Raw genomic sequence first — 14735 nt, 5'->3', positions numbered from 1 at the left:
ATAAGCTTCCTCTGAAGACTGTCTGGGCTCAGCCTTAGAGATCAATCACTTAATCAATCTTCATTTGTATAGCGCAAAATCACAACAAATGTTATCTGAAGATTCTTTACAAACAGAGCAGGTCTAGACCGTACTCCATGTTCTGTTATTAACAAAGACCCAACATCAAGACAGGATAAGATCCAGTCCCATCTTACAGACAGGACTCAGTCTGATCTCATCTTAATCCACCATGAGCAGAGCACTTTGCAGCATTTAGCAAGTTACAGTGGCAAGGACAAACTTCCTCTAACAGGCAGACACCTCCAGCAGGACCAGACTCATGTTAGACACACATCTGCCTTGGGTTGGAAAGAGGTGAGAAGAGAATGAGAGAGAGAGAGAGAGCGCGATGATAGTGATGTTGCCACTAGAGTCTGGAACATCCACAGCAGCTGGACGTCTTCTATGAGATAGGGCCAGGAGTTCTGACCTCTCAAGGGAGCTCAGAATAGAGCTGCTGCTCCTACGCATCGAAAGGTGTCAGCTGAGGTGGTTCGGGGATTTGATAAGTCTGCCTCCTGGACGCCTCCCTTTAGAGGTGTTCTGTGCACATCCAACTGGGAGAAGGCCTCGGGGTAGACCCAGAACTCATTGGAGGGATTATATATCCCACCTGGTCTGGGATCACCTCCCATTTTCCCCAGGAGGAGCTGGAAAGTGTAACCTCCAAGACTTGACCCCTGCCTCAAAACCTGAACAAGTTAATCCTAAAACTATTGGCATGGTTAGTGAAAAGGTTAACTGGAAAACATGATATTTTTGGATTTCATTGATCGGAGACACAAGAAAAATATACACATTTTCATATGGTTATAGGAAGTGTAAAAACACTGTTTTTATCAGTCATTGTTTGATAAAGTTAAGGGCTGATTTGTACGTAGGATCAACTTGAACTCTGTGCATCTGCCTTTGCTCGTGCTGCGAAACAATGATACCAAAATACAGAGCAACAGTCACAATAACATCCCTGAATGATGAGCATGCCAGTCAAAAGTTTGGAACACCTTCACATTCAATAGTTTTTATTTATTTTAATTATTTTTTAACATTGTAGTTTAATACTGAAGACATCATCACTATGAAATAATCTGGTTTTGCCATAATCTGGATTACAACAGTAGTCAAATAGGGCTATCCATTGTGTACTAACCCTACCTCTGAACAACACAACTGATGGTCTCAAACACATTAAGAAGGCAAGTCATTCTACAAATGAACTCTTGACAAGGCTCATGTTCATTAGAAACCATTCCAGGAGACCACTTCATGAAGCAGACTGAGAGAATACCAAGAGTGTGCAAAGCTGTCATGAAGGAAAAAGGGGGCTACTTTACAGAATCTAAAATATAAAACATATTTTTTGTTAATTAAATAATTCCATGTGTTCTTTCTTACTTCTATTTTGATGCCTTCAGTATTAATTCACAATGTTTAAAATAATGTCAATAAATAAATAAAAACCATTGAATGAGAAGGTGTGTTCAAACTTTAAATAAGTTTGGTAAATAGACTGTATTGAAAATGTATTCACACCACATTCACACACTGATGTCTGCCAGGAATTTTCAGCATCTTGCCCAAAAACACTTCCGCAAGTGACTGCAAGAGCTGGGATTGAACCTCCATCCTCCACAGGCTCCCCCACTTGGTGATTTGGTTGACACAGCCAGATATAGAGCAGCTGGAAGAAGAGACACAGTGAAGCAAAAAAAAATCAAGGGTTTTTTTTATTCCTCCAGTCAGGCATGCCCTTAAACATTTTGCTGGTTTCCTTCACTCCTCTATGTCAGCTTTGCCAAGTGAGTTACAGGACTTTATAGAGGATATAGTGCAGCTGCAAGCTCCAAAATCACATGGATTTAGTCTGCATACAACCTCTGAGTATCCTTAATGTTGTCACACCTGCAGTGAGAAGTCTATCTTCAACCAGAATTTATACAGGATGAAGTGGGAGAAAGCTGAAAATAAAAAGCTTGTGATCAGTCCAGACTAACAAATACTGTCCTTGCAGTTAATAACAACGCATCCTGCACCTTCCTGCATGCTGCATCATGCTTTGACCACAGGGTGGCAGCGTTGCCTCTAAAAACTTTTGCGCAACAGCAGCATATTTTATAAAAACATTAAAAACATGAAGCAGCTTTCATCAGGGAACACTCCTCAGCTCGGGGAAAATGTAAACACAGAAACACATTTCTTCAAACTTTTGCTCATCTCGGCTCAGGTTGAGCTTCTCGTGTGAACTTCAGACATGTGGCTTCAGTTCTGGTGAGGTTTACTGTCTAGCTTTTTGCCACCAGACCGCTTTCCCATACCCTGCTGTACTCAGTTTGCACCTATGGTTTACACGTCCGCTTATTTGCTGCTCTCTTCAAGTACCCTGAAGTGAGTCAGTGAGTTACACTACTGTCTTTCTGTTTGAGTAGCATGAAAGAGGGAACTGTGCACAAAGCAATGATCAGTGTATGTGAACCTTTATACAGTCTATGGTGTGAACTCAGACTAGCTCACTTTATTTTAAATGGAAGCCTGCAGTACCAAGTGCTCCAAAAAAGAACAGAGACAGAAAACAGCAATAGGTTAAAGTAGAAAGGAAAGTGATATAAAATACTTAAAAATAAAATCATGACGATTAAAAAAAATAAAATAAAATCAGAGAAATATGAGAAAATGATATTACTCATTACAATTAAATCAATAAAATAAAATCAGAAAAAATATTGGAGAAACAAAATAGTATAAAATAAAATCAGTACAATTAACAAATAAAATAAAATCAGAGAAACATCAGAAAATTTAAAAAATGTGTAAATAAAATATAATATAATAAGATAGAATAAAATAAAATAATGCTATAACAATGTCCATAGTGGTACTAATGCAGTCCAGGGCTAAAAATAAGTTAATTCAAGTTAAAGATTAAACTCCAAGTCTTAACCGAAAGCTCTCTCTCTTTGTAAGGGACCCATGAGGAACATTTAAAAGGGAAGCATTTGAGGATCTCAGTGATTGTGATGGAAAATACAATGACAGGAAATCTGTAATGTATTGAGGAGCAAGGCTGCTAAGAGCTTTAAAAACAATTAAAATAACTTTTAAATAAAAGGAGGGGTCGTGCGGTTTGTTTTCTTTTTCCTTGTTAAAACTCTGGCACTAGTGTTCTGACTGAGTTGACTTTTTGGGCAAACCAGTTAAAAGGGCGCTTTGCCAGCAAAGTAGCATTCATCACACACCTCTGTTCATGTTGGGGGTTTCCCAGGTATAAGAGCGTGAAACACTCTTTCAGCGACCCTTCCCTAAACAGATCACTAGAGTTATGCTGCAGGATGATTTTGCCGTGATGTAAAGACGTGAAAGGCTCTGTGTGTCATAGGAACAGCTGGCAGCACCAGCTGCTGCACCCTCACCGCACATGTTGCAGTGATTACACAGGCTAAATATGGACACTGAGGGGACACTGTCTTTGCTGCTTCACTAAATTCTCACATTCAGTAGATCCTTGAGGCAAATCCTAGAAGATTTTCTGAATAATTTGATCGTTAAGTAACTCTATATTGAAAAATGTAAGCATCTTGATTCTTGGATTTATGGAATTAAACATCTTAGAAGACATCTTAACAAATGGAGGTTTGTTGTCTGGCTGTGGTGGATGTTTTGGATTTCTTAATTATCTCTGTTTGGTTCCCATCAAATTGCCAGAGATAAGCATTTTTAAAGTTTGTTTTCAGGCTTTCATGCCTTAATTAAAAGAGAAATAGGACAGTGGATAGAGTCTGAACATGGAGCGTGCAATTAAAGTGACAAGCCAAAGCAGCGCCCTGCTGAGAGTGAACATTTAAAAAACAACAATACATTTAAGGAGCTCAAAGCTCAAATCATACTGAGTGTATTTGTCTAATTTCTTCTCAAAATATCTCATTACATTTAATACAAGCCTCCCTGACCTGACAAGTGTAGATGTAATTATTGTTTCAAAATATTACAAGCCAAGACAAAAGTGCAGAATTGATTGTAATCAGTAAAAATGGCTGCCGATGCAGCAAACAAAACTGAATTAATACATTTCTTGATTCTTGTTTAACATCTTGATTTGAATTTGAGCTTGGACAGGATGAGCGCTCAGTGAAGAAACCCATCCCACTACGCCCTTTACTGATGAGTTTAGTACCTACCCCATGACTCCTCATGTCCCCCAAAGCCTGAGACAGAAAGGACAGATGGGGAGTGAGATCCAGCTCATCATTGGGGTTATCAAGTGGGTTCCTCCCTTCACAGATGTTTCCTTTAGTTAGGCCCACAACACCTTGGAGAGGCTGAACAGTTAACTCTAGCGTCCCAGAACCAGTTCCCAACATCCATCATATCCACAGGCAGAACACCCCACTTTAAAAACCCAACCCAAACAGTACTGCCACGTTCAACCGACCCAGGCTCCGTACATGCAAATAGATCAATTAAATGTTGATTGATGCAGCTGCAGCCGTTACCTCTCATTCAGACAGTTAGGTTCTTATTTGGGCGTCTAATAACTTCACGATATCTTTATCTGGGCTTGATGAGATATTATGAGAACAAATTAGACATGAGGCTGATATCTGAAATTTCTGCAGTGTGTATCCTACAACACTCTTTGTTTCTCATCATGTCATAGGGAATTATTTTTACTCTGTTTTATGATTTTATGACGCTTTTGGAATATCTTTTTGATGGTGAAGTAACCTCTCTTTAACTTAAAATGTAGATACACTTTATTATTTTTGCTGAGGTATAAGTTTGTTTAGAAAAATCTAACATCACACTTTGTGACGTATAAACAATATTCTAGCTTGTGTCCGCTCCTTATTGAAGGTGTATCATATATTCACTGAATCAAATTTTCAAACCCAACAATCTCTACATCATGAAGATGAACTCATCAACCATACTGACATCTTATTAAGGTTTGTGCATCTTTTTACTCTATATAAAAAATCAAGATTGATTTATTTGGTTTCCTTGCAAAGCCATGCCTCTCCTCTGTGTCTGCACGTTGTGAGGCATGACGTGTTTTTTTGTTGTTCTCGTGAAGTAAAAAGGCAGCGTTAACTCTTCTAAAACAGGAGCTGAATTTAGCATCAGAGGCAGCTTTCACAGTTCACACAGGAAGTTAAGGTGATGGGTTTCTGCTGAACATGGTTGTTCACCTAAAGGAAAACAAGTGTCACTAATGTGAATATAGTTATGAGCTACTTCACCAGTGTTACCTTTCTATGCACCTTTTCAACCCTACTCTACATTTGAAAATATGACACATTTATGTGACTGAGGGAAAAGAAAGTAAGTTGATGGCTATCTGTTTGCAGACAGGGGATGCCGGTCATCTCGGCCCTGTTGTTGAGAATCTGGCTGCAGAACCCGTATGAAAGCTATAGGCTATCATAGCTGCAGATGTGCATGCTTTTTGAACATCAGCACTTTACTCTGCAGTCAGAAAGCCAGTTTGTTTCTGCACTATTTGGGAACTTAAATCCTGTTATTTGGAGGAAGAGTGACATATTTGGATGTGAGTATGGATTAGCAAAGCTGCCAACTCATGCTAGCTTAGATCGTATACTGTATAACTGTTTATACATTCTAAGTTTAAGTTAACCTAAAAAGAGGCAAAGAGGTGGAGTTAAGGCAGGGCTTTAGCCTCCTCGCTAACAGCCATAGTGTGTCCGCTTGTCAGTTTACTCAACTATACCCCTAATTATGCAAAACTCGTGACCTTAATGTCTCAAAAACTAGTTAGTTATAAAAAAACATCAGCCCTGTACAGTGTGTGTGGATAGAGGTTGAGCTATTCAGACCAGAATCATTTTTTGTACCAGGCTCCAAACATGTTTATTTCTGCTGTAAAGATCGGCTTCTTTGAATTGGTGTGTATGTGGTTTCCGGTATTTCTGGAACCAGCCTCATGTGGACACTCGATGAACTGCAGTTTATAGCACTTTCGCATTGGCTTCAATTGCTGCTTGGTGAATATACACTAATTTAAACATACCTATGAATATTATATTCCACTTCTCTGCTAAGTGTGGCTCAATACTGCGCACTGTACCTTTAAAGCTGGGGTCGGTAGTCACGGAAAACTAGCATGAATTTGAATGTAGCATTTCCTCAGGACTCCGTCTAACCCTCCCCCCCCTCCCCTCAGAGCTCCTCCAAAACCCCCCTCACATGCAAGAGCGACGCTGATTCGCGACCATATAATCATGACTGATTCAAAACCGGTCCTCAGCACATCGTTTGTGTTTTTCACTATGTCAACTCATGTCTCACTCAGCAGTAAGAAAACACCAAAATATTGTCATAGTGAAAGTTAAAAACACAAACAACATGAAATGTACGCGCAGCAGGCGGGAAGAACGGCAGGACTGGATCTGATTGGTTTCATCATTTGGCTCCTGATGGCAGGGATTGGTTGGTGTTCCGGCTGTAGAAAAAGGCTTTTTTTCTCTCTTTTTTTAAGAACACATTATTGATTACCATCAGGACATAAAGATCATTTTAACCAGTATAACAAAAAGTGTATCTAAATCTGACTACCAACCCCAACATTCAGATAAATTATTAGAATCATATTACATGTTAATAATCCCCCCACCCCTCACCCCTTTTTTATGATTTACAATTTTATTTCTTTTTTTCATCTTTTTGCAACATTCATACATTTACAGAATTTCATAAATGCACAAAATAGAAAAAATGTGTGTATCTCATAGACTGTATAAATAATGGACGTAGCATCCGTGATGTCACCCATCTTTTCCTGAGCACTGTTTTGAAGCCAATAGTCGGTGGCAGACATATTGGAAATGCATAACTCAACCAGGCATCGTGTGATGTAAAGAGGCGGGGTTTGAGCCTCCTAGCCAACAGCTATGCGTTCCCGACCGGGGGTTAAGTCAGTCATGTCTTTATTTGGTCAAAAACTCGTAATCTTAATATCTTCTGTACCGTCACATTAGAAAAAATGTTACCCCCCATACAGTGTGTGCTGATAGAGAAATTCGCTATGCAGAGTGAAGCCGTTTTTTAAACCAGGCTGTAAACATGTTTATTTCTGCTGTAAAGATCGTCTTTTTTGAATTGGTGTGTATGTGGCAAGCGGCAACCTCTGATCCAAAAATATGAGTCCAATGCGGAAGTGTTAAAAACTGCAGTCATCAAGGATCCGCTTGAGGCTTGCTCCGGAAGTACTGGAAACCACATAAGGGGCTTCTAACGCGGCAATTTTGAAAATATTTAGATTACAAGTCTTCCAATGAGAGGCACAGCTGACTTGATTGACAGGCAGGAACACTGTAGTTGTTGGCTAGAAGGCTTAAAGCCCACCTCTTTACGTCACTATTGCTCGACAGCAGCAACATGGCTGAAGATTGGCCTCAAAACAGTGCTTCAGAAACAGATGGGTGACATCACAGATATTACGTCCATTATTTATACAGTCTACAGTGCCGATTGAAAAATGAGCTCTGTAGAGCCAAGCTGTTTTTTGAACCAGACTGTAAACATGTTTATTTCTGCTGTAAAGATCGTCTTCTTTGAATGGGTGTGTATGTGGTTTCTGGTGTTTCTGCAGCCAGCCTCTAGTGGACGCTCGATGAATTGCAGTTTATAACACTTCCACATTGGCCTCATATTTTGAGACCAGAGGTTGCCGCTTGGTGTATCTGCTTCAATCAACAAACAGGAAAGAAAGAAAAAATGAATAAACAAACAAATAAAATTGCAACGAAATAATGAGAGTGAAAATAAACAAATAAACATAAATAGATTTTTTTTAATATTGCTCCATGCACGTGCCCAAGGTGTGCTGTATGAATCGGGACTATTCATCACATCCGAGGTCGAGGCGGGTTCACCGTGGTGTGTTTGTTCCTTTACCCTCAGTGTGCCGCTCCTTCCTGTGTGGGCGGGGTTTAAATAAGAAAAGGAGGTTTGTTGAACTGGGGCATGAAAAAATCGACTCCACAGGAGCACAAGACCCGCGACTGTAACGTGTTCGGGCAAACCGGGACTCCTCTTCCTTTATATTGATTTTATTTACCGTTCTTTGGATCCAGGTTGGTGTTAAACCAGCTAACAGTGAGCTGTCGTGCGGTGTTGAAGCTGAAACAAAGCGGACCCTCAGTTTAAGATACGGACCGTTTCTGGGTCTTTTAAGAGGACATTTTTTGGGGGACAAATGTTACTCTAAAACCACAGAAAGGACAGTGTAACCTACGAATAAGGTAAGTCGTCGATGTTTTGAGCTGTATTGTTCATATTTCACTAATATGTCAGGTTAAAAGGCGACTGGAAACACGGTTAAAGACAAAAGAGAGCAGCAGCGAGGAATGCTGAGGCAAAACTTTGGGTGTGGATTAACGGTAACCAGTAAGGCTCGATTTATAGGTATCTCTTCTGGTTCCTTTATTAAAAACTTACTTTAACAATGTAGATTTGGGTCATTTTTACCAATACATCAAATCTTAAACTATGGTTTGTACTAAAAGTGGGCCAATGAGTCTCTTTGTACGACCAACCAGGGCTGTGTGTGAGGTTTAAGAGGGTATGATGTGTCCCTGTTTACAACATCTTTAAAGCTCCTCTGAGGGGTTTTTGAGTGGTCATGAAATGGAGTGAAATTAACAGGGATGTCTCTTTATGACATACAAAAACAAACAAGAAGGTCAGAAAATGGAGTGATAACTTCTGTTTTGTCATTTTTAAGCCTGAAATCGCTGCGTGGGGGTAGGTGTCAGACAAGGTGATTGACAGAAAGTCAAAGAAAACCCATTTTTTTCTGCTGTGAGTGGAATATTTGACTCTTAGTTTAAAGCAGGGGGGCTTTTTTTGGTAACAAAACATAATCTACACGTGTACAGGATAAAATCAGCAAAGTCACTTTGTCCACAGGGGGCAGCAAAGTTGACACAAACAGAAAGTTCCTCACAGGAAGTATAATTTGTCAAATGTGCTCTTACAGACATTAGTTTGTGTTTAAAGAGAAACTATCTATACAATAGTCAAAGAAACTGTCTTCCTTAAAGCTCCTGTTAGGAATTTTAAGCTAGCATTTTAACACACCGTAATAATAATAAATGCAGCTAAATGACCAGAAAAAGCAAAAGAAGACTGTTAACAAGAAGAGTGACTATTTTATACAGTTTTGAAACCTCTGGTGGGGGGTAGGTGTCAGACCAAGTGAATAATTTTCAACACAGGAGCTTTAATAGGGTCCATATATATTGTGGAAGTCCTTTACAGTAGGGTAGGGTTGTCAAGTATAAAAATAATCACCAAGTAGTTTGATGGATCAGTTTGAGTCACTTTTTAGGGAACAAAGAATGCATCTTACAATACATGACCATTTTTAGAAAAACAGGCACTTCTGTTCATCTGAAATGGTGACTCATGTCATTTAAACCATCCATCATTAACCCCCCCTCCTTTTCCTCGTAAGTTAGGATTGCATTTCGAAGCCATCTGGTCTTCTTTAGTTCTGCCTTTGGGTCCATTTGTCAGACAAACACCCTTTAACATATGCAGAGGAGCTGTGAGATAAAAACATACAAGAAGGAAGTCAAACAACATCTCTCTGTGAGCCCAACTCATAAACACTGGGCAGCGTTGGACAAACCGCGGCTGGTCAGCTCCATTGTGGACGACAGGGCTGTATAAACTGTGGTTAGAGGATACAGTAAGACCAAGACGTGTTAAAGCGGGCCGTGTTGGTTAACCAGAGCTTGTCCTCAGCTCGGCTCTGACTCAGGGCGGTTGACTGTGCAGTATGTAAGCGGGACAGGATCGGTCTTGTCTGCCTCGCTCACTTCCTGTAAAGGATTTGTAGCCTAAGGACGTGTTTTTTCTCCTCCCAGAGTCCTACACTCACCAAGACCTCATTTAGCGAGACTGGAATAAAATAACATGAGCTAACTACTAGCTTGCATCTTAATGACATAGCAACAGCATGGAGAACACATCGGTCTTTGATCTGGTACAGTGTTCAGATCTGTGGATGCAGATAATACACACCAGGTTTTGGTAATTGTAGGCATGAGAGGAGACTGGTCTGCAGCTCCCTGAGTCACTTCCCTTAGTTACATTGTTGTGATGTTTAAACACAGCGAGCCGCGCTCGGCGAGCAGCTAGGAGTGTCCGGGGCAGTCTGAGGGGTCATTCAGGATTACTCAACACAGCAGGCCTTTGGCTCGGCGCGTCAGATCTGAGTCATGGATGAGGGGGCTTCCGGTGAAGCATGTGTGAAGATCATAAATGATACAATATCCAGCTTTAGTAAGTTATTAACGCACGTCTTCAATCAAGCTGACACACTGAACTCTGCGTTCAGGCTCAGGGGGGGGGGAGGTGAGGTGGGAGGGGGGAGTAGGAAAAAGGTCCACATATGTCAGTTATGTGTTTTTTCCACAGCACAGTATGGAGCGAGTTAAGAAGGAATGTGTTATCTCATCCCCCCTGGGAGACGTGTGAGATCAGGATCTCCACCATGTGACAAGAAAAACCCCCAAACATAGACGGCAGATCTGTCTTTAGAGAATCCACAGCAAGTCTGGTCTCAGTCTCTTTGGAGTCATCGGCCTCATTCTGAAGCCTTTAAGATGTGTCAGCATAAACATGTCGACACAGTATTCCACAGAAAGATTAAACTCAGTGGACAAGAGCGGACACATTTGTGATGCTGGAAATGTGGACATGCAGGATTTTAATTCACTTATTTAAACTCTGACCTCCAATTTATACAGGGAGCGTTGGCGCCATGGGTTTGCTCCGTCCGACGGCGCTGTCTGCAGTTTAGCACATCCAGGATCAGCTGGGTCCAGTATAGAGAGAACAACAGGTTTCAGAGCCTTTCTGTGGGTGAATCATTTGGATAGTAGTCTGTTACTTTTGTGCTTCTATCATCACTGAGTATGCAGAGTATTATGAGTTTAATATCAATAACTCTGCTCTACTTTGTTTTCATGTTACCTTCTGACACAGTTATCTTCTTAAAGTCCTGTTGTCTTCAACCTGGATCACTGATATGTGGCTGTTTGTAGCGGTTAACAGTTCCATCAATAAACGATGAGTATTTCTGATCTGTACAATCATTGAAACGGTTGGAATTCCGCATTAGGGAGGAACAATGATTTTCGAATATTTGAATATTTGTTCACTTTGTAAAAATCGAAGAGCTACTTCAAATATTTTCTCATTTTAAAAGTAAAAATTTTCAGGTTTTGACGGTGCCTGGGTGTAATACAGTATTCCCGCCAGACGGTGGCTACAGAGCGTCCTGAAGCTGTTTGCTAATCGCATTAAGTAACAGAAGAAGAAGAATGCTAACTGCATTAAATAGCAAAAGGAGAAGAACACATTAGCAATTGTCGCAGCAATTTTGTCCGTTTCTGAATCTCACACTACTACGCACGTCTTTCCAGAAACTGCGCACAGCTGTAAAATGTAAACACGTCACGATGCGTAACAGAAACACCGACATAAAGGTCGAGACAGACGCTGTCACTGCCTGCTACTAGCAGCACTTCGTCCTGCTGCTGGTTAACACGACTGCCACACAAACGGGCTGTTAATGGGAGGCAGGAGTGTGTGAGTGAGTGTGTGTGTTTCTATTCGAATAATCGTGGAGTAGATGCCAATGATTATGGAATAGCATTTTGTCTTGAAATGCCCATCCCTACTAGCATCGTAAAGTTCTGTTGTGTTCAACGTGGATCACTGATATGTGGCTGTTTGTAGCTAACATCCATAATCTATGAGTATTTCTGATCTCTACGATCTCTTAAACGGTCTTATTTTGAAATTGAGCGGATGTTTTATGCGATCCTCGTGCCTGACTTCCTGTTCAGATGATGCGTGCAGGGGGCGGGCCCAATCGAAAACAGACTCGACGCGTGCCTTTAGCAAAACTTCTCGACTGTGTCAGATGAGGATGATTGTTAATTCTTGAACTTGTTCAACAAGTTTTTTTAAGGACACCGTGGACTGCTGCAGGAAGACTACAATAACAATTGAATCATTTTACAGTCAGCTGGATGTCAGCTGGTCAAAATGTGAAGATCAGATTGAGCAAGTCCTTCCGTCTTCACCTGTTGAGTCTGGTCTGGTCTGGTCTGACACTTTTAAGCTCCATGGCAGATTTTTTTTCCCTGCGTTCAGGCCCAGCTTCCTCCAAACATGCTGCGTTTGCATTTAAAACCAGGACTTGTTCCTGATCCTTCAGCAGCTCTTTAGGGGGGAGAGTGGGGCCTGGGTGTGGTTTGATTAAGGAAATGGAAGGAGAGTCCTGCTGAGTTGTTTGGGGACCTAATGGACTGAAAGTGGACTGTGACTTTCAGCGGCAGGTGGGGGCCGTCTGGCTGACCGGGTGGCAAACAGAGATTGAGGGGGGGATGGGCTCTGAGCTCATTTTGTGGACTACCAGATGACCCACATGTGTTGAGTGCCACCACCCTGTACTTAGCTTGTTTCTCTCAGGAGTTCACAGGGTTTGTATACACCAGGATGCTTCATGCTGCAGGAGTGGGACATGGAAATGATCTGTTTCTCATATGTCAGATCTGTATTACATGGTGTCCAATTTCTCCTAGATGAAGCGGTGGAGTCTTAAGTTTTCTCTTGCATGTATGCCTTAGGCTTCCTTCACAGGCTCATCAGTTTGCACAATGGGCTTTGAGGCGGAACAGTATAAACGCAGAGAAGGAAGCAGGGTAGTAAACAAAACCTCAACAGAGGAAGAGGAAGGGAAGTAAACAAGATGAAGCTATCGTACCATACGAACAGAAGGTACAGAGCTTTAAAGGTTGCCATGTTTTCACTGTTCAACATGCAACCAGTTTGCCTCTTGCTAGCTTGTTTGTTGATTGCTTTGTGAACATACTTTTGCCATTAAACAGATTCTTGCCTGCTGCTTGTAAACCAGGACAAGGACAGTAGTCTAATGAAATCACCTAATCAAGCTGTAATCAGAGTTTGACTTTGCTGTACATGTAAATCCAATCCACTTTGTTTATATAGCACATTTTAAAAAAGCAAGAAAGTAAAACACACAGAACATAAGACTCTGTCAGAAAATAAAATACAATAAAATAAAAGAATCATAACAAAACGCTTCAAAAATAATAATAAAACATAAAACACTTTCATGAAATAATTGGGTCAGTGACAAATAAGGGTTGGTATGATGTCCAAATCAAAAATATGCTTTAAACTTGTTAAAACAACTTCTTAGATGTTTGTTTGAATGTATAGTTTGCATTTCTGTTGGTGTCATAGTTTTTTATATGACATTTCTACCATTTTTAACCAATTAAAGAATCACAGTCCCAATAAAATGTCAAATGGTGTAACCACAAAAGTATGACAAATATGAAATAATTCACCCTCATAGAAGTGTACAAGTGTACTGGTACAAATAAGTGATTTGTTATGAAATATCATCTCAAAGTATATTTAAAATATTTTATTACTAAACTTAGATAATATGGGTTTTGTTGCACTGAGCAAGTTGGTATGTCTTAGACATTAATGTTTTCTCTCTATTCTTGGGTCAGTTGGTTTAAAATTATTTTAAATTTAATTTTTACAGTGTAGTAGAGAGCTAAAATCATATTCACAGTCACTTTTTTGCGCAATATCAGATTTTTATTGGTTACATTGGTTACACCAATTGACATTTATCGGTTACACCAACTGACCATACTATCTGTTTCTATCTGATTTTGATATTTTAATGAATGTGAACACACTAATAGATTTTTCTTTCATTAACACTAATCTTAACAATCCAAAGCTTGATCCGTAAGGCAACTGGACTCTTCTGTGTTGGGCCATGCGTCTGTGGAGAGGTTTAGTTTCACCAATGTACCGTTCCCTGCCATCTTCGTTACACTATGGCATAAACTACATTACTCCTTTTGCGCTGTGGTGTTTTGTCCTTGGGATGAACCAGTTTCTGTCTCAATGTGTTGGATGGCTTGAAATGAACAGGGATGTTGTGTTTGTTGAAGATCCTCCGGAGTTTCTCTGAGACCCCAGATAGGTATGGAATAACGATGCTTTCGTCATTTGTTGCTGTTCTCCTCCCTGTTGGAAATCCACTTTTTGGAGGTCTTGATGAAGGCCAAGTTGGGGTAACTGCAGGTTTTAAGTGCTTCCTTGATGTGCAGTTGTTCCTTCTTTGTTCCCTCCATTCTTGTGGGTACCTTCTGAGCCCTATGGTGAAGGGTTCTTATTACCCCTAGCTTGTGTTCCAGAGGATGATGTGAGTTGAAGAGCAGGTACTGGTCTGTGTGGGTGGGTTTCCTGTAAACTTCGATGTTGAGGCTTCTGTCCTCCTCAATTTGCACTGCACAGTTCAAAAAGGCAAGACTGTTACCTCTGACATCTTCCCTTGTGAACTTGATGTTGTTATCTACTGAGTTAAGATGAGTTGTAAAACCTTCTACTTCATCAGAGCAGATTTTGACCCAGGTGTCGTCAACGTATCTGAACCAGCGGCTGGGGGTGTTCCCTATGAAAGAGGAGAGTGCCTTGTTCTCTACCTCTTCCATGTAGAGATTGGCCACTATGGGAGACACGGGGGAGCCCATGGCACAGCCATACTTTTGCCTGTAGAAGTCTCCGTTGAAGGTGAAGTAGGTGGTGTTGAGGCACAGTTCCAACATGTC

The 14735-nt window shown here is 40.7% G+C and overlaps 1 protein-coding gene across 1 annotated transcript in view; it reads left to right on the top strand.

The window, feature by feature from the left end:
* The first annotated feature begins 7980 nt into the window (after positions 1 to 7980).
* LOC117826528 (integrin beta-1-like) overlaps positions 7981 to 14735 on the top strand; it is a 34569-nt gene continuing 27814 nt past the window's right edge. The window contains exon 1 of the mRNA XM_034702642.1: positions 7981 to 8297. The gene's annotated coding sequence lies outside the window, so the exon portion shown is untranslated. The remainder of the gene's footprint in view (positions 8298 to 14735) is intronic.

Source organism: Notolabrus celidotus, chromosome 15 (genome assembly GCF_009762535.1).
Source record: "Notolabrus celidotus isolate fNotCel1 chromosome 15, fNotCel1.pri, whole genome shotgun sequence".
Classification (NCBI taxonomy): domain Eukaryota; kingdom Metazoa; phylum Chordata; class Actinopteri; order Labriformes; family Labridae; genus Notolabrus; species Notolabrus celidotus.
This window is presented reverse-complemented; position numbering and strand designations above follow the sequence as displayed.